Source organism: Callorhinus ursinus, unplaced genomic scaffold (assembly GCF_003265705.2).
Source record: "Callorhinus ursinus isolate GAN/ISIS: 27379988/994484 unplaced genomic scaffold, GSC_fseal_2.0 scaffold4, whole genome shotgun sequence".
In the NCBI taxonomy this organism is placed as follows: domain Eukaryota; kingdom Metazoa; phylum Chordata; class Mammalia; order Carnivora; family Otariidae; genus Callorhinus; species Callorhinus ursinus.
Genome location: NW_027397066.1, coordinates 119,457,563 through 119,483,428, shown reverse-complemented (window position 1 = coordinate 119,483,428; position 25,866 = coordinate 119,457,563). Strand labels below are relative to the sequence as shown.

General features: G+C 38.9%; 1 protein-coding gene across 7 annotated transcripts in view; it reads left to right on the top strand.

Moving 5' to 3' along the window:
- Positions 1-1,021: 1,021 nt before the first annotated feature.
- Positions 1,022-25,866, top strand: part of INPP4B (inositol polyphosphate-4-phosphatase type II B) — an 864,684-nt gene continuing 839,839 nt past the window's right edge. For 5 of the 7 annotated variants that reach the window (XR_012378034.1, XM_025874245.2, XM_025874246.2 and 2 more), the window contains exon 1: positions 1,022-1,248. The gene's annotated coding sequence lies outside the window, so the exon portion shown is untranslated. The remainder of the gene's footprint in view (positions 1,249-25,866) is intronic. The other 2 variants (XM_073892293.1, XM_025874244.2) reach the window with 2 other exon arrangements.

Sequence of the window (25,866 nt, the reverse complement as noted above, 5' to 3'; positions counted from 1 at the left end):
GCAGTTCAGATAAAACCTCTGCAAGAGAACCGCCAGGTGGCACCTGTAAGGCGCAGATGGAGAGAATCATTTGCCCCACACCCCACAGCCCGGAATAACCAGGCTGCGTGCCTTCCACTGTGGTCTTGTTGGCTAGGAAGTGGGGGAGTTTTAGTCTCCGTTCAGACTGCGTGATTACGTACCCTGTTTTCCTGACACCCCAAACACGCAGAGTGCAGATTTGTCCCCACGCACTCGGGTTGCCAGAGGCGTGTCACACGCCGGTTAGGAGCAGCTCGGCCTCAGGCACCCGCCGCGACGTGGGGGCTGGCGGTGGGTGGCGGTGGGCTGCCCCGAGCTGGAGGCCCCGTCAGTGCCCAGGTCTCCCTCGTCAGAGCTCTACCCGGGCCAAGGCGGAGGAGTGGCAAGAGAGACGGGTCCCAGGGTGGTGGCAGGCTGAAGTCCGGGGCACGGGGGACACCGCCTCCCACTCTCGCTCACCCCCAGCCTGGGCCGGCGCTGCCAGTGGCCGGGGTCTGGGGCACCTTCTCCCGCCCGTTAGAGAAGAACCCTGTGGTTTTTCCGGCCCCCGTTTCAGCGTGGCGGCCCCGGGTCACCCTTCACCTCCACTCTGCAGCTGTGCTCCCCCCAGCCCAGGCTGGGCGACCGTCCCCGCTTGCAGAGGGTCGGGGTGTAGGGTGTCAGCTCACGGAGCAAGCGCGTTTGGGTCATTTAGGGCTGGGCGGCCGAGGTACCAACTCCACTCCATCAGTAGCGGGAAGCGAGCTGCGCCAGTTGCGAGACTGGCGCTGCCGCCGCCGCCCCTATTGGGCCGCTGGTGACACTGGGAGGAGACCGCTTGGAACGGGCGGAGGAGGAAGAGGAGCAGGGAAGGTGGGGGTGGGGGGAGAAAGTAGCAATTGTGCCAGGGGGCGTGTGAGCAGCCGGAGAGGCTGCCGCGCTGGTGACAACTTCTCCGGGGCGCGCGCGGCGGGGCGGGCGGGAGGGCGGGGAGCGAGCGGCGAGCGCGGCCGGAGCCGGGCGCCTGAGGGAGCCGCGGGAGCCTCGAGGAGACGCGGCCCGCGCCCTGCGCCGCCGCCGCCGCCTGCTCGCTTCCTCCTGCTTCTCAGTCCCGGGTGCTGAGGCTCCGGTCTATAAATAGCAGGTTACAGCTCCTGCTCAGCGTGCACACGCTCCCGAGCGAACGCAGGAAAGTCAGGCTAAAAGTGTCTGCTGCTGCTGCCGCCCCCCACTCCGCCTCCGGGAGAGGTAATTAACCCGCCCGGGATCCGAGGGCTCGGTGGGGATTTTTGCAGGGTGATGTGGGTGATGGTGGGTGATTCGCGAGGCGTTGGAGCGGGTCTGAGCGCGCGGAGGCACGTCCTGGCGGAGGAAGCTGTCTGTTTTGCATTAAGTTTCCCAGTCTCGCAGCCCCGATAGCCCCTGCAGCCCTGTCGCCGCCGGGGTGGGTGAGCTGTCTCTCCTCGGTGGCCGGGGTACCCCTGTCACCGCGCTTGCCCTGCCGCCGAGCGCCCCTCGGCCCGGCGAGCGCGCGGGGTCACCCTCTCGCTCACACTCACACTCTCTGGGCCCGGGGTAACTCTGAGCTGTGGCTTCGCTGACCTTCCAGGTCTGCGCCCACCTGCGCAATCCTTTTAGAGAGGCCGTGGTGGCCCCGGGGTTCTCTCTCATCCCCATCCCGGCCGCGCCACGCTGCCGCCGCCAGCCTCAGGAGAAGTCGGCTTTAAGGCAAGGGGTGGGGTGGGGGTGGGAGCGAGGGTGACTGGTACTGAGGTTTCAGTCGCCCCATGTCCTGGGTTTTCCTAAAGAGCCCCTCTCCATGACCACCCCCACCCGATCCCCAGCAACTCATTCCCGCAGAGAAGCCCGGCGCATCTCCTCTTGGCTGAGGAGCATCCCTTGTCCTACCCCAACGAGGTCTCGCTAGAAGGGGTTAGAAAGCGAGGGCCTGGGGTGAAGGCACGGGGAAGGAGGGTGGTGGTGGTGGGGTCATTGTTTGGAGTCCGAAAACTGCGCTGCGGGCTCCGCAACCTCTCACGCTCCCCTGGCAGGGAGGGCCCAGGCAGAAGGGTGTCTAGGAGCCAGGGCTGGCTTCTGGGCGGACTTTCAGGCTTGTAGCTGGGAGGAAGATGAGGATGCTGGAGCTACACATACCTGTTTTTGCCCCTCCCTACGCCTCTGAAATCTCCTCTCTTTTGAGTGGTGGTTTCTGCCCCCGACGACACGGTGGAGAGGGACCCGCAGTTTCTGTCTGGGGACAGGAGGTTTTATGAGGGTGAGGATGTGCATATTGATTAGGTGGTTGTTGCTCCTGCACAAAACTTACTGGAAAAACCCGGGAGGGTTTTCTATTACTCCTGTTGTTGTTGTTGTTGTTGTTTAATGGTGCAGATTCGCTCCTTTGCCTCTTTTGTTTTTCTTCTTCTCTGGAACCAGGTTTCCCCCGCCCCCTCTTTCTGAGATGTGTTATTTGAGGTCATTACATTTTATGTCTCCAGGTGTTACAGTTTGCATATCTCCTTCCTCTCTGTGTGACAGAACTTGTTTATAAAGGTGTGAGTTTATAAATCAGTAAAAGCCCAGAAGACAGAGGATAAATTCATCTCTTTTCCCCGCAAGATGGGCACTAGATAGCCCTTTCATTGGTATAAAACTGCATTTCAAAGACCTTGCTTGTAGCAGGAATTTTCTTAATGGGTCCATAGTAAACTGACTTACTGCTAAAGCAGCATATGAGGTACAAGGAATCACCAAGATCGCAGCTGGCTGATGGTGTGCAAGAAGTTGAGTAAAAAGGGGACTGGGCAAGTGGGCATTGTCTCACTTAGTAGAGAAACACATTATCTTGTGTTCCTTTTCCATATACTCCAGTAAAACACTGATAAAAAGTCAGAGTAAATGATCAATGGCTCTGTGATAAGTACACGGGTGTTAAAAATTAAACCTTACATTTATAGTAACGTAAAATGTTACTGCAGTGGAATGCTTTTTCAGTGTATTTCTTTAAAATGTGATTTAGAAGATTGTCCTTGAAAGGTTATGAAATTTACATGTGAAGAGAGTCTAAATGCTCAGTGTCATTAAGAAACGTGTTGATTGAAATATGGGTCTCATTTTGGAAGAATATTCTCTTTGATTAGGCAAATCAATGTTATTTGTGATAAACTAATGACCAGTTAGAATGCACATATTTATGACTGTGTTTTGCTTTTGATCTTTCCATAAAACATAAGAAAACCCAGATAGATCAAGTTTGGTCTTGTCCCCCTGTTGTTCAAAGAAGCACACAGTCAAAGTTACAGGCAGAAAATACTTTTGAAATGTTGGATTTGAGCTTTACTTTGGGAGTACCAATTGACTGAATGACTTCATTTATCATAAGATGTTTGTGAAAAGACTCATAAACTCATCTGTTAAATTTGATTGTAGAACAATGCTATTTTCTTTTAGTTGCATGAAATGGAAACTCATTAAGCTTGGGAAAAAAACATATTTGTTTTAAATTTCGCAAATTGAGAGTAATTCATTTGTTTTCTGAGATTTGGGAGTTTCTTTTAGTACAAGTAGTATAAGTCCCCACATGGGTAACAGAGTTAACTTTTACTACTTTGAGGTAAAACCCAAGAGAGCAATTCTCCTAAAGACAGAAAAAAATGCAAACTGATCTCATATCTCTTAGCAACCAAGTGGATGTCAGTTTCCAGATAAGTATCCGACATTTGAGAATACAAAGTTAAAAAAATTGTGAAATCATAATTAGTGAGTGAAATGCTTACTGATTATCTATTACATTTTCTTATTTCACAGTGTGCAATCCCAGCCAGTACTAATATTAGACATACAAATATCATAATTTTTGTAATCTTTGTGGAATAAGTTCTTGTCTTTCATAACCATGGGGATTCTAATAGATAGAAATGTGCTGTTTTAAATAATCTCAAGTTAAGTGTTAACATTCAGTTCAAAGTACGTAACATCTTTCTAAAGCCCTAGGGAATTTGCTTCATAGGCCATTTTGTTACTACTTTTTTTATGTTGAGATAGAAATTATTGATTATAGACCTCCTTAGGACACACTCATAAATATACATACTTCCATATTTGGGCTTAAGAAATGAGGCTATTAGATAAATAATTTCAGCTTAAACATTTATTTTTAGGTAAATCCAAATGATGATGCTACAATTGCATTTTGTGTGTGTGTGCAGATACACAGTGTTTGTTTTCCAAAACTTTAAATGCTATATATATCTAGAAAACACACTAAGATGTGTGAGAAAATTCTAAGGAGTCTTCAGAGTCTTAGGCACAGTTGTCATTTGAATCAAGACTTGTTAGTTCCTTTACTTTATACATTTTCACTACCTTGTAAATTAAAAGGAGAATTTTAAAAAGTTTTTGGAGTTTTATGGTAATATAACTATAATATAATATAATAATATAATATAGGAACTATGTTGTGTATATATCTGCAACTGCAGTGGTTTTTCTTATACGAGGCATAGTTGTAACCACTATCTTACTTCCTGGAATTATCTTGTTATAGTTGATATACCATAAGGCCAATGGAATATCTAGGAGTTACAATTGCAGATTTTTTTACTCGACTTTAATTTTTACTGAACATTGAGATGTCATGATAGATGTAATCCCAACATAGTGTGAAGAGTTGGATTTCAATACAACATGTGTTCTTAAATCATGTTTTCCAAACTGAGTTTCTTAAATTGCGATGTTTAGAGTAAATCTTTCTTCTGCCTTGGGCTGCCTTATCAACTAGGTATCTTGATTATGTGGTGAAGGCCTCAAAATAGCCCTAAGAGCCTCAAAGTAGCCTTAATAGAACTAAGTGAAATCGACTTGGCAGTAGTCATTTTGTTAAGCTGATTAAAGGAAATCTTGAGAAGTTTTCTAGATCATGTGGCTTTGATCAAAGATTCCTTTGGGAATTATCTAAATTAGTGATTTCAAGGGGATGGAGGTAACACTTCCCTTAAAGGAAAAATTCTTTCTCCTTCCCTCCTTCTTTGTCTCGCTTTCTCGCTTCTGTGTTTCTTTTCATCCATTTGTCTATCATCTGTCTATTTTTCCATGCTCTTCTGGTTATTAAAATGAAACAATACAACAAGGCTAATGCTGAAGTCACTGAATGACATTCTCTATTGTCCATCCTTTTCCAAGGATGGAAAAGTTTATAGGATATACAGGCAGCCTTAATACTCATGCTGATTTTGAATTATTGGAGTAACGACAACATTGAAAAGTATCTTCCGAGATCAAGCTAAAAGTAGAATTCATAAAAATTTCCATATACTGTTTTTAATATATCTTTTATTTATAAACTTTAAGTACTTTAGGAGAACCTGAGATTTTTATGTTTCTCAAAAAGAAGTGATTTTGAAAAAGTTAGGTAGAATGGCTTAAAGAAACCCTCTTATTATTTTTCACTATGAAAAACTTAATTGACCAAAATATGAGTCTTTCACTTTTCACTTCAGTTCTTAAAATAGGTAGTTATGTGTATTAAGTAGACCAAACTGGGGACTACCATTGCAGAATACAATGAAGCTAATAAAATATACTTCCTAACCATAGCAAATTCATCTATAGCAATCCTTTATTTAATCTAGTCTTTCAAATGATCTCATTTCATTTTCATGGGGCTTTATTTTTCTAGTCAAAAGATCGGAGATGACCTCTAGTGATTAGCACAACTGAAACACAAAAAAATTATTCACCTCTGGGAAAATAAAATAGAACTAAAAACCAGTGGCATCTGAAATTGAAATTATAACCTATAGATGAGGTGAGATTATAACTATGTCCTTAAGAAAGCTTGCAAGTATCATTAGTGATTTTTAACATCCTATGATGCCTTTTCAAACATCTTTGTATATCAGACTTGCCAGCTAAACACATATTCCACTTAGGTCATCAGCATACATCACATTCATAATAGAATATGTTGCATACTGGATGAACAGTATTAAAAAGTAACAAAAAACCCCAAACATTTCATGTCTTCATTATCAAAACCTGTAGCTTTTTATATTTACTAATCTAATCAGATCTTTCTTACATAAATTTATGAGACAGGGCTGATTTTATGGTATGTGTAATTTCATTTATTTTTAATAGCCTTCTTATATTGAATTAATTACAAATAAATACGTTTCAAATCTATCTTTCTAGATAAATTTGCTTTAAAATAGAACATTTCCACTTTCTTGAAGACATTCATTGTGCATTTGGAGTTAAAAAGACATTTAACACTAGGTGGCAGTGTGCAATGCTTAGTAGCCTTGTGTCATTTTCAATTGCAGTATATTCATTATTAAAGCTTTTCTTTTAAACAGAATTTATTTATATTGTGAATGTGTTAATGAAATTGAAATAAACAGGCACCTAAACCTTTAGCAGCATATTTAGAAGATCTATTGTTTGTAAGACTTTAAGGATTTGATTGTAATATTTAACATACTCTGTTTTATGTGGGGTCTGCTTACATGAGGGATTGTTAGGAATTAATTGAATTACATACGCCAGAATTCTGCTTATGATGGAATAGGAGAAAAGGAAAGGGAAAATTAAGTGAACATGATAGGAAACAAACCATATGGCCATTCTAAAATAGACATCATATTAACTGTCTGTATTTTAATCTTAATCCTCTCACTACACAAGCTGAGCAAAAACATCTTTTTTTCCTAGGGGGTTGAAGGCTGTGATTGTTAATTTTTCTCTATCTCATTGCTGTTGGGACAATGCAAAAAAAAAAAAAGTGCAGATTGTCATACTGATGCTTCAGTAGATCCCCTAATATCCTCTGTAATAGTATGGCCCGGCCCCCACAGTGATCAAATTGGATTAGTTATGTAGCACTACAATTTACTGTTATTAGGACAGCTGAAGTTTATCTATACCATTTTTTTTTTTTTGGTTAATCTAGATGTATGTATCTCTGTCTTTGGCTAAATGATTAAATTATGGGTTTTGGCAGAATTAATTTATTCCATCATTGGTGCACCAGAATGGGACCTCTGCATTGTTTAGCTACTTGGTTGGAAGTTCCTTAGGATCAATTTGGTAGGCGTTTCAGCCACGTTTACTGGACGTGGCTGCTGTGGGGATGGACACCAAGGGAAAAGTTAATCAACATAAATTGACATAATTAAGAAATACACTTCTTTAAAAAAAAACTTTTTAAAGACATGTATCATATGACCTCACTGATATGAGGAATTCTTAATCTCAGGAACAAACTGAGGGTTGCTGGAGTGGTCGGGGGTGGGAGGGATGGGGTGGCTGGGTGATGGACATTGGGGAAGATAAATTGTGCAAGACTGTTGAATCACAGACCTGTACTTCTGAAACAAATAACGCAACATATTTTGAGAAAAAAAAAGAAAAAGAAGAAGATAGCAGGAGAGGAAGAATGAAGGGGAGTAAGTCAGAGGGGGAGACGAACCAGGAGAGATGATGGACTCTGAAAAACAAACTGAGGGTTCTGGAGGGGAGGGGGGTGGGGGGATGGGTTAGCCTGGTGATGCACATTCTCCATGCACATTCTGCATGGAGCACTGGGTGTTATGAACAAACAATGAATCAAGGAACAGTACACCAAAACAAATTATGTAATATATGGTGATTAACATAACAATAAAAAAATTAAAAAAAAACTTTTTACTACATAAAATTTCAAATGTAATAAAACAACAAACTCCCGTGTACCTCCAGCCACCTTTAACAACTGTCAAATCATAGCTATTCTTGTGTCATCCAGTCCCACTCGCTTTTCCCCTCCCTTGAGTTTTTGAAATCAAATCCTAGAAATTATATCAAAGGAAATACTTTTGTGAAGTAGTTACTTACAAAAAATAGGTATTGTAGGGGGGCCTGGGTGGCTCAGTCCCTTCGGCTCAGGTCCTGATCCCAGGGTCCTGGGATCGAGCCCTCATCGGGCTCCCTGCCCCTCGGGAAGCCTGCTTCTCCCCCTCCCCCTGCTGTGTTCCCTCTCTCACTGTGTCTCTCTCTGTCAAATAAATAGATGGAATCTTTAAAAAAAACAAAAGCAAACACACCCATAAAAGCAAAAAATACGTATTGTATGAAGGACAATTTAAAAAATAATTGTTGCAGTTAAGACACTACATATTTCACTTAAAAAGTCTGAAATCTTGGCATTAGGTAAATTAAACTCTTGACTTTGTTTCTGGAAAATATGGCAGACTTTATATAATTAGGGAATGAATTTCAATTAAGGTTCTATCTCATATATATTTTTAATCACCAGAAGTATGTAACAATATTCCTTAAACATGTTAGGTGGTTAGTACATACTTGATAAACCAATGACTACATTGGACTTCTTGGATTAAGACAAATGTTGACTGTCTGCATACCTTATCACCACAGTTCTCTTATTTAACCTTTTACTTCTAAAGAGGCAGAAATAGAGCAGACCCTTGGCATGCAAGAATTCAGTTTGCATGAGTTAAGATTTTACCATTCATCTTAAAGGTACATGACATAGTAATCTGTAGTTTTGCTGAAGTATGAATTTAAATCACCCAGTCCTGCAAACTGGCCTTTCAGTGAATGAGCTTAGCCAGTGGCCCAGAGGTTATACCTCTGGGTGATTTTGTGCTCCAGGTAACATGGCACTTCACTTTCTAGGGCTAATTATCCCTGGTGAGTGTGTTTCAGAATATGGGAATCTGAGAAATTGGTCCTCTTCTTTGAGAATATCATGGATATCCTAAAATATACCTAATAGATTTTGTGTAGAGTTAGAATTTTAAATAAATACAATTCAGATTTCAAAAAATTGGTAGTAACCACTGTGTAAATCTTTGTGACATTATGTGTCTAAGAGAAAATATAATTCCGTTGTAGAGAAAACAAGTAATTGGTATTGAAAGGGTTTATATTCCATGCCGTATTCTTCATATGTATAAATTATCTGGGGAGAAGATATTAGACACATGCTATTTGTCTTTATTTTTGAAATTTACTATAATGTTTTCTTTCCTGGACTATGTTTTAAGGCTGCCTCCCAATTTATTCATGCTCTTCATATTTTCATTTCTCATTTTAAATTCAGGTGGGAGTGAAGAATGGTACATACTTAGAATAGTGTAATGAGAAATAATTGAGCCAGTTGGCTTCTAGTTGATTTCTGGGATTCTTTCTTTCCTTTTTTTTTTCCTACTCATTTTCCCCCTTGGTTATAAATGTAAAAAATCTCCATTGAAAAAAATTTGGCAAGTAGAGACAAGTCTAAAGAGTCAGAAAAAAAAATCACCTGTAGACAGTATTGTTAACATTTAATCGTATTTCTTTCTAGGATTTCCTGTGACTCTTTTACAAAAGTTGAGATTAACCTGTGTGTGTGTGTGTGTGTGTGTGTGTGTGTGAAAATGAGTGATCTGATTTTTTTTTCCACTTAGAATTCTGTTGTTAAATTCAGTTTAGAATTTGATCGAGCAATGTGCCAGGTAGTATGTGCCAGGTACTGTGCTAGGCTCTGTTCTGGTTTACTTCAGTGAATACAAAGGAAAATCACCTTTTCCATGCCCGTAAACTATTTTTCTATCATTTTTTAATTGCTATCTGTTAGTTAGGGCTATGGATCATTATCATTTGTTTATTCTCTCAACTTAGACTTTTATATTACTGCCCACCCCCCTCGTTTACTGTTAATACACGGTGATGAATATTTCCTGTATGACCTCATTTTCTGGTATTCCTTGTCTATATTCTTCACTGTTTTCTTAGGAGTGATTTCTAGAAGTAGTTTGCTGGATAAAGGGTATGAGCTTTTTAAAAACTTCTTATACATATTGCCAAATTGCTTTCCAGAACGATTGCACCCATTTCCATTCTTCCTGGGAGAACATAAGTTATGTCTCCGGCCTCACCAGCACTGAGGGATATTTTTTTTTTTTAATCTTGTTATTGGGAAAGGTGAAGATGACTGTTAATGACACCACCAATATCCTCATCAATAATCACAACAATAACACTTACTGAGCATCTCTTATAGGCCATTCATTATGAAAAACCTTTGTATTATCTCATTTCATCTTTACAACAACTCTAAGAGGAGAACAATATTATCATCCCATTTTAAAATAGGAAACTTATTTTTTGAGAGGTGAAGTGACTTATCCAAGGTCAGGCAACTAAGAAGTGGTAGGTCCTGGCCTGTGGTTGATTTTATTTTAAATCTAGGCTTTAAAGTACTACCTTCTTCTTGTACTATTGTTTGATTAGGTGAGGCTGAACACTTTTGAAATGCTTATTTTCATTTATACTTTATTTTTTGATATGGATTCCTACCTTTAGCCAGTTTGTGTATTGGGACCTTGGTTTTCATCAGTTTTAGTGTCCTTTATGATTTAGGAGCCCTGTTTCTTTGTCATTGATGTCATCTATACTGCTTTCTTATTTTCTTTAACATATAAAAGTCAAAAACATGTGTCTAGTGAAGTTGAATGTCATATTTCTGCTGTTGCTTGTTTTGCTTAGATAATACTTTCTCATTCATAGAACAAATTAAAATTTCCCTGAATTAATCCTTCCCTTAAATTTACATCCAGTTCTTCAATGGTTTTTTTTCTCTTGAGTCCACCCAACACTGTGATGGTATATGGTGTGAGATAAGACTTAAGCTGATTTATCTCCTAAAAATAGTTATGTATTTTCCAGCAGCAGTTTCTGAATAATCCATTCATTCCCCATTTATTTGTCATTCTATCACATCATATATATTGTCTTATTGTAGAGGTAAGCATACACACTCTTTCATAGCAGGTTTCCGGTTCTGGTATACTTAGTCTAGTTTTCTGTCAATTCTTTTATTAATATCACACAGGTTTAAATGTTTTTATCTGCTTAATATTTGGTAAGACTGATACCCTCTTCTTTTTGATTTTTTTCTGTGTTTATGTGTAGCTTTTAAGATTCTCACTGATATTTCTTCCAGACTCATTTGAGAATATTTGGTAAGCTGTCCCCAAAATAGTTTGGGAGTTTTACTTGAAATTTTGTTGAGTATATAAATGAAATTGAGGAGAATTGGCAAGTTTACAAGATTTAGTTTTCTTGTCCAGGAACCTGGTGTGTCTCTCAGTAAAGTTTTGATTTGGGGAATTTTTCATGCTTATATGTAAGGGCTTCTGTTAGACATCAATTATTTTGCCGAAATACTTTCCTTTCTCATGTTTCACTCTTCAAACTGACCAAGGAATAATACAGCCTGTCCTATGCACCATAGGCCCACATTAGCTTTGCTCATTCATATTCATATGAACTGACAGAGAGATGCCGTTGGCCTCCCTGGAAAGAGGGACCCAGGAGGCCTGAAAGCTTCTCTTCTCCATTACTGGACTAGAACCTTGTTCTAAACATTTATTTAGTTTAAATCATGGTACTTAAATTATCCCAAGAAGATACCTTTAGTATAAATATTTAAAACATCAATATGAATAATAGTGCAACTTCCTCAACAGCTTACTAATGAGATATCATCAAATTGTCCAAAAATATGTATTACTTTGTGTATCAACAGCATACAAGGCAGCAAACATTTCTCAGTTTGATATTTGGTTTCCAGTTGTCAAATCCAACATAGTTGCCTCTGAGATCATCAATTTGGGTCCATTACAATAAGGTGGTGGGGCTGGAAAAGTAGCCTGAACCTATAGCTTATTCACCTGTGCCTATACTCTGGTTATACAGGTTTTTAGAGTGGAAATCTGGAAGTATTTTCATATGCACAATTTATGAGTTTCTTAAGTGCTTTATAGCTATCTATTCCAGCTCTCTTGCGTTGATCATGGTATGTTAAACAATTTGTTTATTGGGATCAGTCAGAAGAAAAAGTCTTGCTTTTACTAACTTGAGTCCTCCAGGTTTCCTTGGAGGGAAGACTTATTTATCTCAGGCTAATGGATGCTACTTCTGCTGGTGATGTGTCTCGGGAAGCTTCAAATAGATAGGTAGGAGAAGTATTATGTGTGTGCGTGGGGTCTTCAGGCCTGCTCATCTATACTTCCAATTCCAGTTTTATTATTTCCAAGGACAATTCTGTACGGTGGAATTTTGCATGTAAATTATATACGAGCTACAAGTATTAGGGTTTAGTGAGAACTATGTTCATTTCCCTGCCTAAAATTGCAAGAGCTCGCCCATGGATGGGTCACCAAATCTGATTCTAGTAACATCCACTTTTCATTTCATAGGCTAGATCATAGAGCTCAACAACAAATGACAGCAAGAGAAGAGCTTATAATTTGCTTCTGTTAAGATTTTCTAATTTCCATGCCTAGGTTTATATATTTCTTTTTAGTTGAATGCTTGAAGCAACAATGCACTAGCAGTGATGAAAATCCTCTCAAAGCCTCAAGAGACTTTTTCTACCAATTGTTGAAATTTCCCTGTCAAAATCTCTTGGGGGATATGATGCTAAGAAAGAATATGTGAGAGAAAAAATAGACTAGTGCAGACAGTATATAGGAAAGAAATTGTAATCTGCTTCCAGCACAGAAACACTAATTATAATAAAAATGATAAAAATTCACTGAAAAATACAGCTTTGGTTCAAGAAGGCACCTTCAAAAACCTTTAGTTTAACTATTTCTGTTCTCCATTGTAGGATAACCAATATTTTCATTTGTTTGGGACTGAAGAGTTTCAGGACTAAAGTCAGGAAAGACTAGAGCAAATGGCATGGTTGATCATCTTATCTCCACAAACATGGTGAAAAATATACGGAGAGTAATAGGTGTAAGTTTTTAAGTAATCTATTGTATTCAGTAGAAAGAAAAGACAATTTTTGGTTATAAAAGTGTTACTTCAACATTCTATGAATAAAAATGATACAAAATCTGTACTCAAGTTTTCCTTTGTTGGCAGAAACTCAATATTTTTTATTTATGTACTTATTTATTCGTAATTTATTCCCTGAATACTTCTAAAAATGATTTGAGATGGCTTACAATAAAACCATGTATAGAGATACTGAGCTTTTAGAGCAGTTCAATAATAATGTAAAAGATATATTTTGGAGCTTGACTAAAAGTAGTATGCCTTAAATATTAAATTTGATAATATGAATACTACCCAATGCAAGATCTGAAGTGCTCTAGGTAGGAAAATATATATTGGGAAATTTATAATCACTACCCAAATCCTATGATTTTGGATAAAAAGGTAGCAATTATTTGAGCAATTGTTTGATATTATAAGGCTCTCACCAGATAGTCTGGGTGAGGTATTGAGGAGAGGCCCAATATAGAAGAGCTCTGGATCCATCCAAGTAGGAATAGCAGCTTTCTGTCACATGCATGTTTTTGATTCTGGCTCCATATATTCTAGCATTAGACGCAGTTGTTTTGCATTGAAAAGACTGTTGCGTTTATTAAAAAGACCTGGTGTAGGTCTTTGTTCTTCGAAATCTAGACCATAGTGATTTGGGGAAAGTCATTGTAATCTATCTGAGCCTGTTTTCTCATCTATTAAGTACAGATAATAATAACTATCCCATAGATTTGTTTTTGTTTTTTTTATTATGTTATGTTAATCCCCATACATTACATCAATAGTTTCTGATGTAGTGTTCCATGATTAATTGTTTTCGTATAATACCCAGTGCTCCATGCAGTATCCCATACATTTGTAGTGAGAATTAAGTGGGATTGTATAGGAAAAAAGACACAAAATATGCTATAAAAGCATAGTATTAAAAATATTGATAACTATTAATATAATTATTTTCCTGTTATTATGTCCTATACCCAGAACGATTATATAGGACTTGATTTTAGCCCTAAATGTAACCAAGGACACTATCTACATTCATCTTGGATAGGGACAGGTGGCCAAGTCTCTTTAATAGATATATTTATTCAAATTTATCCAAGTTAGCTAATTTATTTTTTTAGGTAAATTTTTAAATTACAGGGGTGCCTGGGTGGCTCAGTCTATTAAGCATCCAGCTCTTGATTTCGGCTCAGGTAATGATCTCATGGTCATGAGAGCAAGCCACGTGATGAATGGGCTCTGCACTCAGCGGGGATTCTGCTAGAGATTCTCTCTCTTTCCCTTTGCCCCTCCCTCCCCACCACTTGCCTGTGTGCATGTGCTCTCTGTGTCTCTAATAAAAAATTTAAAAGGGGGGCGCCTGGGTGGCTCAGTTGTTAAGCGTCTGCCTTCGACTCAGGTCATGATCCCAGGGTCCTGGGATCGAGCCCCGCATTGGGTTCTCTGCTAGGCGGGAAGCCTGCTTCTCCCTCTCCCTCTCCCCCTGCTTGTGTTCCCTCTCTTGCTCTCTCTCTCTCTGTCAAATAAATAAATGAGTAAAATCTTTAAAAAAAATTTGAAAGGGAATAAAAGTAATTCAACTTTCTACAAGCAGTTTATATTTAGGTTTTAAGAACTTAAAAAAGGCTCATTAAAAAACAAGACCTCGGGGTGCCTGGGTGGTTCAGTTGGTTAAGCTTCTGCCTTTGGCTTAGGTCATGATCCCAGGGTCCTGGGATTGAGCCCCATGTAGGGCGCCCTGCTCAGTGTGGAGCCTGCTTCTCTCTCTCCTGCCCCTCCCCATGTTCATGCTCTCTCTCTCTGTCAAATAAATAAATAAAATCTTTAAAGAAAAAAATTTTAATTACAAATGTAATTAATTGACTCCATAGGTATAATAAGTGAAATTGCCTCATTTTTGTGTAGCAGCCATCTAAGGTTTCTAGAATAAATGACAAAAACACAAGTATGTTTTAAAAAATTTAAATTGCCTTAGGGTAGGGTAACACACTTTTTAAAAAAAATTGAGTTCAACTGTCTTCAGATGAGGTATGTCTATTCAGATGGCAACAGTCTCTACTGCTCCCTGTTTTCTTACTCCACTTATGTGTGTTAATTGCCTGACTCTTGCAGGCATTTGAGCTTATATATCTTTTAAACTTGAAAAAAACAAAAACAAAACCAAATGGATTACATAGTCCTCAAGTTATACTTTATGTATACTATCATAAAACAAAGCTCTTGTAAAAGGTAACATATACTTCAATGTTATGTTTTCTGGTAGTGTTTTGGTTTGACTATACTCTATGGTTACTTATAGCTTAAAACTTGAGTTAAAATAGAATGATAGACTTGGCCTTATTTTGTGAAAATTAAGAACCTAGTACAGATCCTCATCCAAATATGCAGTTATTTCCTCCTGCCAAATGGAGGAGGGCTAAGGAATTATCTGTGGGCATAGCTAAGAAATGTTTTCAAAAACAATTCAGAGTCTACTCTGATGAGTTTTAAACCATAATCTCATTATCTATAAACTGGTTCATTAACACCCACTTGCAAAAATGTTATGAGGATTAAATATAATGAGTGTAGAGTGTACCATGTCAGAACATGGTAAGTCTTCAAGCTCCTTTATTACTATGGTTAATACTTTTTATTTTTATATGAATGAACAAGGAATTGAGATATTAGAGTTATCTGACAATATTTTCTAAACTTTTGAGAGAATTTTAAATGAAATCCTAGTATATAAAATGATATAAAAACAATATTAAGATGGATGCATTTTTGTAAATTCACATTTAAAAAATATGCTTACTGATCACGTCAATCATATCAATATGATCAATCAATGAAAACAAGGAGGTTCCTTTGCTGAACACAAATACATAAAGTCTGGACATATAGAATAGTTGTGCAGTTATATCAACTTCATCATGCAATTTATTTTTTATTTGTTTATTTTTTTCTTACAATTTTATTTATTTACTTGACAGAGAAGGATACAGCGAGAGAGGGAATACAAGCAAAGGGAATGGGAGAGGGAGAAGCAGGCTTCCCGCCCAGCAGGGAGCCTGAGGCGGGGCTCAATCCCAGGACCCCGGGATCATGACTCTAGCTGAAGGCAGACGCTTAACGACTGAGCCACCCAGGTGCCCCTATTTGTTTATTTTTTAATTTGGTCTCTTTATTTGATTTTTGTTCATTTGGTATTTTTATTTTGTGTCTTTGTTTGGTTTATATGGCTTCTTGATCTAGATTACTAATTTCTCAAGGATGGAGAATCTTTTGGCCCCAATACCCAGTAGAATGCATGACACATGATAGGCCTCAAAAATGTTTTTTGGATAAATGAATAATCAGCAGAATGGGGCTTATTCTACCTGAGAAAAATCACTGTGCTGTTAAAGGTGTTAGAGTTTGAAAAGGACAGGAAATGGCATAATAAAATAGCTGGCCTAAAAATGGTACTTTCTAGAAGAACTTTAATCTATTAGTAAAGCTCTTGCTATCCCAGGAAAGAATCTGGTCTTTGAAAAGTCAGCATGCATGTGTGTGCATGCGCACAAGTGCACGCATGCACACGTATGTATGCTCCTTTATGCAGGTGCATTTATAAGAATCGGCGAGGGACAAAGTGAGGGAAATGAGAAGGGAATGAACATTTGTAGAGGGCCTGCCATGTGCTTGGCACTTACCAAGCACATTGACTTGGATATGGTCTACCCTTCTTGAGGATATTTGCTGCACCAGAGCCTGTATAAGTATGCCCACTGAGGGGCACCTGGGTGGCTCAGTTGGTCAAGCATCTGCCTTCAGCTCAGGTCATGATCCCAGGGTCCTGGGATAGAGCCCCACATCGGGTTCTCTGCTCAGCAGGGAGCCTGCTTCTTCCTCTCCCTTTGCCTGCCACTCCCCCTGCTTGTACTCTCTCTCTGTGAAATAAATAAATAAAATCTTTTAAAATAATAGAAAACTGATTAAAAAATATGGCCATTTAAATGTTTATTACATTTCAGCAAGTGGAATATGGAAAACAATTACAAACTATAGGTAGAACTTCTGTCTTTTTGAGGCTGAGTAATTTTTAGTTTTTGTTTTGTTTTGTTTTTTAACCACACCTTTCTTATCGATGAGAATCAGCATAAAAGGTTTTGGTAAATTGGAAAAAAAATCCCCATGGGAACTCACATATGTGCTCTATTCTGCTGAAAATAACAATAGCTAGCATTTATTGAACAATAAGAGTGCTTTACTCACATTTATTCCCATCAATTGTATGAGGTAGGCACTGCTGTTACTCCCATTTTACAGGTGAGAAAATTAAGGCACAGAAAGGAAATATGACATGCTCTAGTTACATATTTAGGAAGTGGTAGATCCAAGATTCTGAGCCAATTTCTTAAGGACCCCACTCTTGCAATTTGACTCTTTGAATATCAGCAGCAGAAGTAAGAGGAAGCCTTGCATTCTTCTTGCTAGTTCTATGTTGGATGTTCTTCACTGAGCTTCAACTGATAGGAAAAGAAAATGATTGCTCCCTTGAGGGTGGCTTGCAGCCATGGTGCCAGAGGCAAGCTGTGCTCTCCCAGTTGTGGTCGTGAAGGGTGAAGGAGATGATTCCAATCCAAGAGAAAAGCTGACTAAAAACAATGTATGTATCTGCAGGACAATTCCCTTTGCCATTTGTTTCTTCTTTTAGATGGGCAAATGGCTATTTAGCTCTGGTTGGATCAATCCATTGAATATAAATATATATAATATCTGGAGGTGGAAGGAAACATCTGCTGTGTTTTTCATGAGAGCTTAGAATCCAATGTGCTTCATTTACAAGGCCATTTTACATGCATTGGGCACACTTAAAAATTTTACTTGTCACTGAATTTTCTACTCAGAACATTCCACATAAGTAGAAATAAATGTTAACCTCTGTAAAATGCACTGGTTAAAGCCATCTATAGAAGTTGGCAGCTAACTGTAGAAAAACCACTGTACAGGCTGGATTGTTTTTCCCTCCTGCTGTCTTAGAGGGTATATCTTGAGCACAAAATATATTTTATTTTTAGGAGGGATTTGTTTACACTGTATGGTGCCAATATTGCCAAGGTTTATTTGTACCATGGCTACTTATAGTACAGATACCAGTGGGACCTTATCTACACTGTATGAACAATATATTTGAAGAAAATGAGCACACCTTGGGTGACAACTCTTCATGAAGATAAGCATACATTAAATCTCATTCTATGAAAAATTTTCTATTTCTTAAAGGAAGACAGTGTTTTGAGCTAACCTTGAGTGACCATTGCAGATTTGTTTGCCGGTCTCTATGGGGAGGTTCATTTGCAGATCACCCAACATAGAGGCTTAATCTTGGGAAGAGGAAAAAATGCTTTTAGAAAAACACTAGAGGAATTGGTGTTTTCAGCCTGATCATAATTCACTGAAAGCACAAGGGGATCTGTATGAACCATGTTCTTTAAATTAATGGATAGTGAGAAGTCTTTCTTCACCCTTGTGAATCCTTGTAGAAGACATTTGCAGAGAAATTGCTGGAGCTGCTCCCCCATGGGGAGATTAATGTTTTAATATGCAAAAGCAGACAACTCACATTTCCTTTGCTCAGCAGTACTCTGAGCTGCAGTCTTACTGCTTTATTTTCTCCTTATAGCTTGTCTTCCTAACAACTTTTGTAGAGTCAAATAGAGCCACTAATGTGAAGCCATATCCTTGGTTGAGACTTGAGGACTCTGCTACATGGAACCACCATGCAATTTGTGACCTAGATCTGGTGGAATTAATATCTATGTGTAGATATGAGATTCTTCTGCTCATCCATTTGAATTTCTACTGGAGTGACCAGCATCAAAGTTAGGCACTGGAAAATGTTCTTAGGGGAGGATGTACCCTAAGGCTCTCTCACCACTAATTTCTAGTAAAAGTAGAAGCCAATACAAGCTTTATTTTTAACAACTCCCCACCAATCAACTCCACTCATACATCTTGTCACCATCTTCTCCTCCTTCCTGGATGGCCAAACTAAGCCCCACATGTTTACACACAACTTATCTTATCATGAAATCTTAGGGATCTCTACATGGCCATCATTCCTTATCTCATATCTTTACTTCTCTGCCTCCTTCCAATGAGCAGTGAATACAGGCAAGATTTTCACATGTTCAAAAGAGTAAAACACCCTCTCTATTGCATAATCCACTCCAGCAACCTCGTTTCTCTTCCACGGGACAGCCAATTATCTTGGAAGATATGTTCACAGTTTCCTATACTTTCCCATTTCACTGAAGTCTGATCTCTACCCTCACAGCTCCAATGAAACTGCTTTCACCAGGGTCACTAAGAGACTTTGTGTTACATTCCACAGGTAGTTCTCTGTCTTTATCTCACTTGGCCACTTGTTAATATCAGATCGTGTTAACTATTCCTTTAAAAAATTCCTCCTTTGTTTTTCTTAACATTGATTCTCCTTTAATTTTTGAATGTAAAATTTTTTTATTATGTATATAAAATGTCTGTATATTACAAGAAAAAGTAATCAAACATGCTTGTGTCCCTCTCTCCTAACTGAATCCCACTTTGATTGGAATTACACTAAATTCTTAGATCAATTTAGGTAAACTTGACCTCCTATAATGTTGATTATAATTTTGTATCCATGATCATAATGTAGCTCTCTCTTTTTAGTGTCTTTCAACACAATTTGAACATTTGCTCTATAAAAGTCATCTACATCCTGTGTTCATTTTATTTTTAGGCACCTTATTTTTATTGTAGTTATTTAAAATGCTATCTTTTTTTATTATGTTATGTTAATCACCATACATTACCTCATTAGTTTTTGATGTAGGGTTCCATGATTCATTGTTTGTGCATAACACCCAGTGCTCCACACAGAACGTGCCCTCTTTAATACCCATCACCAGGCTAACCCATCCCCCCACACCCCTCCCCTCTAGAACCCTCAGTTTGTTTCTCAAAGTCCATATGGTTTTTGTTGCTCAAAAACCATAAGACTATGGTTTGTTCCCCTTCCAAAGTCCCCCCGTTCACTTTTGCCCTCTTGCTATCTTTTTTTTAACATATATTGTATTATTTGTTTCAGAGATACAGATCTGTGATTCAACAGTCTTGCACAAATCACAACGCTCACCATAGCACATACCCTCCCCAATGTCTATCACCCAGCCACCCCATCCCCCCACCCCCCTCCCCTCTAGAACCCTCAGTTTGTTTCTCAGAGTCCATAGTCTTATGGTTTGCTCCCCTTCTGATGTACCCCCGTTCATTTTTCCCTTCCTGCCATCTTCTTTTATTTATTTTTATTTATTTATTTGACAGAGAGAGAGCACAAGCAGGGGGAGCAGCAGGCAGAGGGAGAGGAAGAGGCAGGTTCCCCGCTGAGCAGGGAGCCCAATGCAGGGCTCAATCCCAGGATCCCAGGATCATGACCTGAGCTGAAGGCAGATGCTTAACTGACTGAGCCACCCAAGTGCCCCTATCTTCTTTTATTTGTAACATATATTGCATTAATTGTTTCAGAGGTACAGATCTGTGATTCAACAGTCTTGCACAATTCACAGCGCTCACCGTAGCACATACCCTCCCCAATGTCTATCACCCAACCACCCCATCCTTCCCATCCCCCACCACTCCAGCAACCCGCAGGTGTTTCCTGAGATTATGAATTCCTCATATCAGTGAGGTCATATGATACATGTCTTTCTCTGATTGACTTATATCACTCAGCATAACACCCTCCAGTTCCATCCACGTCGTTGCAAATGGCAAGATCTCATGCCTTTTGATGGCTGCATAATATTCCATTGTGTATATATACCACCTCTTCTTTATCCATTCATCTGTCGATGGACATCTTGGCTCTTTCCACAGTTTGGCTATTGTGGACATTGCTGCTATAAACATTGGGGTGCACGTACCCCTTCGGATCCCTACATTTGTATCTTTAGGGTAAATACCCAGTAGTGCAATTGCTGGATCGTATGGTAGCTCTATTTTCAACTGTTTGAGGAACCTCCATACTGTTTTCCAGGATGGTTGCACCAGCTTGCATTCCCACCAACAGTGTAGGAGGGTTCCCCTTTCTCCACATCCCCGCCAACATCTGTCGTTTCCTGACTTGTTAATTTTAGCCATTCTGACTGGTGTGAGGTGGTATCTCATTGAAGTTTTGATTTGGATTTCCCTGATGCCGAGCGATGTTGAGCACTTTTTCATGTGTCTGTTGGCCATTTGGATGTCTTCTTTGGAAAAATGTCTGTTCATGTCTTCTGCCCATTTCTTGATTGGATCATTTGTTCTTTGGGTGTTGAGTTTGATAAGTTCTTTATAGATTTTGGATACTAGCCCTTTATCTGATAGGTCATTTGCAAATATTTTCTCCCCTTCTGTCAGTTGTCTTTTGGTTTTGTGGACTGTTTCTTTTGCTGTGCAAAAGCTTTTTATCTTGATGAAATCCCAATAGTTCATTTTTGCCCTTGCTTCCCTTGCCTTTGGGGATGTTTCTAGGAAGAAGTTGCTGTGGCTGAGGTCGAAGAGGTTGCTACTTGTGTTCTCCTTTAGGATTTTGATGAACTCCTGTCTCACGTTTATGTCTTTCAACCATTTGGAGTCTATTTTTGTGTGTGGTGTAAGGAAATGGTCCAGTTTCATTCTTCTGCATGTGGCTGTTGGCTGTCCAATTTTCCCAACACCATTTGTGGAAGAGACTGTCTTTTTTCCATTGGACATTCTTTCCTGCTTTATTAAAATGAGTTGACCATAGAGTTGAGGGTCCATTTCTGGGCTCTCGATTTTGTTCCATTGATCTATGTGTCTGTTTTTGTGCCAGTGCCATACTGTCTTGATGATGACAGCTTTGTAATAGAGCTGGAAGTCCGGAATTCTGATGCCGCCAGCTTTGCTTTTCTTTTTCAATATTCATCTGGCTATTAGGGGTCTCTTCTGGTTCCATACAAATTTTAGGATTATTTGTTCCATTTCTTTGAAAAAAGTGGATGGTATTTTGATGGGGATTGCATTGGATGTGTAGATTGCTCTAAGTAGCATTGACATCTTCACAGTGTTTGTTCTTCCAATCCATGAGCGTGGAATGTTTTTCCATTTCTTTGTGTCTTCTTCAATTTCTTTCATGAGTATTTTATAGTTTTCTGAGTACAGATCCTTTGCCTCTTTGGTTAAATTTATTCCTAGGTATCTTATGGTTTTGGATGCAATTTTAAATGGGATCAGCTCCTTGATTTCTCTCTCTTCTGTCTTGTTGTTGGTGTATAGGAATGCTACTGATTTCTGTGCATTGATTTTATATCCTGCTACTTTACTGAATTCCTGTATGAGTTCTAGCAGTTTTGGGGTGGAGTCTTTTGGGTTTTCCACATACAGTATCATATCATCTGCAAAGAGCGAGAGTTTGACTTCCTCCTCGCCGACTTGGATGCTTTGATTTCTTTTTGTTGTCTGATTGCTGTGGCTAGGACTTCTAGTACTATGTTGAATAGCAGTGGTGATAGTGGACATTCCTGCCGCGTTCATGACCTTAGGGGAAAAGCTCTCAGCTTTTTCCCATTGAGAATGATATTCGCTGTAGGTTTTTCATAGATGGCTTTTATGATATTGAGGTATGTACCCTCTGTCCCTATTCTCTGAAGAGTTTTGATCAAGAAAGGATGCTGTACTTTGTCAAATGCTTTTTCTGCATCTATTGAGAAGATCATATGGTTCTTGTTCTTTCTTTTGTTAATGTATTATGTCACATTGATTGATTTGCGGATGTTGAACCAACCTTGCAGCCCAGGGATAAATCCCACTTGGTCGTGGTGAATAATCCTTTTAATGTACTGTTGGATCCTATTGGCTAGTATTTTGGTGAGAATTTTTGCATCCATGTTCATCAAGGATATTGGTCTGTAATTCTCCTTTTTGATGGGATCTTTGTCTGGTTTTGGGATCACGGTAATGGTGGCCTCATAAAATGAGTTTGGAAGATTTCCTTCCATTTCTATTTTTTGGAATAGTTTCAGGAGGATAGGTATTAATTCTTCTTTAAATGTCTGATAGAATTCCCCTGGGAAGCCATCTGGCCCTGGGCTCTTGTTTGTTGGGAGATTTTTGATGACTGCTTCAATTTCCTCAGTGGTTATAGGTCTGCTCAGATTTTTTATTTCTTCCTGGTTCAGTTTTGGTCGTTGATACATCTCTAGGAATGCATCCATTTCTTCCAGATTGTCTAATTTGCTGGCATATAGTATCTCATATGTTCTTATAATTGTTCATATTTCTTTGGTGTTGGTTGTGATCTCTCCTCTTTCATTCATGATTTTATTTATTTGGGTCATTTCTCTTTTCTCTTTGATAAGTCTGGCCAGGGGTTTATCAATCTTGTTAATTTTTTCAAGGAGCCTGCTCCTAGTTTTGTTGATCTGTTCTACTGTTCTTTTGGTTTCTATTTCATTGATTTCTGCTCTGATCTTTATTACTTCTCTTCTCCTGCTGGGTTTAGGCTTTATTTGCTGTTCTTTCTCCAGCTCCTTTAGGTGTAGGGTTAGGTTGTGTATTTGAGACCTTTCTTGTTTCTTGAGAAAGGCTTGTATTGCTATAGACTTTCCTCTCAGGACTGCCTTTGCTGCATCCCAAAGATTTTGAACAGTTGTGTTTTCATTTTCATTTATTTCCATGAATTTTTAAAATTCTTCTTTAATTTCCTGGTTGACCCATTCATTCTTTAGTAGGATGCTCTTTCGCCTCCATGTATTTGAGTTCTTTCTGACTTACCTCTTGTGATTGAGTTCTAGCTTCAAAGCACTGTGGTCTGAAAATATGCAGGGAATAATCCCAGTCTTTTGGTACTGGTTGAGACCTGATTTGTGACCTAGGATGTGATCTATTTTGGAGAATGTTCCATGTGCACTGGAGAAGAATGTGTATTCTGTTGCTTTGGGATGGAATGTTCTGAATAGATCTGTGAAGTCCATTGGTCCAATGTGTCATTTAAAGTCTTTATTTCCTTGTTCATCTTTTTCTTAGATGAACTGTTCATTTCAGTGAGGGGGCTGTTAAAGTCCCCCACTATTATTGTATTGTTGTTGATGTGTTTCTTTGCTTTTGTTATTAATTAGCTTATATAATTGGCTGCTCCAAGTTAGGGGTATAGATATTTACAGTTGTTAGATCTTCTTGTTGAATATACCCTTTAAATAGGATGTAGTGTCCTTCCTCACCTCTTATTACAGTGTTTGTTTTAAAATCTAATTTGTCTGATAGAAGGATTGCCACCCCAGCTTTCTTTTGGTGTCCATTAGCATGGTAAATGGTTTTCCACCCCCTCACTTTCAATCTGGGGGTGTCTTTGGGTCTAAAATGAGTCTCTTGCAGACAGCATATCGATGGATCTTGTTTTTTTATCCAATCTGATACCCTGTGTCTTTTGAATGGGACATTTAACCCATTTACATTCAGGGTAACTGTTGAAAGATATGAATTTAGTGCCATTGTATTGCCTGTAAGGTGACTTTTATTATATACTGTCTCTGTTCCTTTCTGGTCTATGTTACTTTTAGGCTCTCTCTTTGCTTAGAGGATGCCTTTCAGTATTTCTTGTAGGGCTGGTTTCGTGTTTGCAAATTCTTTTAGTTTTTGTTTGTCCTGGAAGCTTTTTATCTCTCCTTCTATTTTCTATGACAGCCTAGCTGTATATAGTATTCTTTGCTGCAATTTTTCTCATTTAGTGCTCTGAATATATCATGCCAGTCCTTTCTGGCCCTCCAGGTCTCTGTGGATAGGTCTGTTACCAGTCTAATGTTTCTACCCTTGTCAGTTACAGATCTCTTGTCCCAATCTGCTTTCAGGATTTTCTCTTTGTCTCTGAGGCTCATGAGTTTTACTATTAGATGTCGGGGTGTTGACCTATTTTTACTGATTTTGAGGGGGGTTCTCTGTGCTTCTTGGATTTTGATGCCCGTTTCCTTCCCCAAAATAAGGAAGTGCTCTGCTATAATTTGCCTCAATATACCTTCTGCCTCTCTCTCTCTTTCTTCTTCTTCTGGGATCCCAATTATTCTTATATTGTTTCATCTTATGGTATCACTTATCTCTCGAATTCTGCCCTCGTGATCCAGTAGTTGTTTATCTCTCTTTTTCTCAGCCTCTTTATTTTCCATCATTTGATCTTCTGTATCACTAATTCTCTCTTCTGCCTCATTTATCCTAGCAGTTAGAGTCTCCATTTTTGATTGCAGCTCATTAATAGCCTTTTGTTTTCGACTTGGTTAGATTTTAGTTCTTTTATTTCCCCAGAAAGGGTTTCTCTAATATCTTCCATGCTTTTTTCAAGCCTAGCTACAATATTTAAAATCATCATTCTGAACTCTATTTCCAGCATCTTACTAATGTCCATACTGATTAGGTCCCTGGCACTCGGTACTGCCTCTTGTCTTTTTTTTGAGGTGATTTTTTTCCGTCTTGTCATTTTGTCCAGAGGAGTATAGATGAATGAGAGAACAAAATGCTAACAGGGTAACAACGACCCCAGAATAATATACACTAAACAAATCAGAAGAGACCTGAAACTGGCGGAAAAAAGGGAAAGAAAGAAAAAGGAACGAAAAATATTAAAAAACAAAAGAAGACATAATATGATCAAATATGATCAGGCTGGTGCATAGATCAGTGACACACACTAGATTTTGGGCTTATTTTGGTCTGTTGAAGAAAGTGCCTTCCAAAATTTTAAAGAAAGAAAAACTTGTATATGAACAAAAATAAGGGTAAATACAATGAAGGGATGGAATATGACTGTAAAGATGAAAATTATAAAAGATTTTATAAGAGGAATTGATAAGAAGTTGTTTGAAAAAAGAAAGAAGAGAAATTAAAAAAAGAAAAAAGGGAGAGAATGTGATCAGGCAGGAGACTAGAACAAAGCCATACACTAGAGATTTAGGGTATATTTTGGTCTGTTAGAAGAAACTGTGTCCCATTATTTTAAAGACAGAGTAACATATATATATACATATGTGTATATATATATAT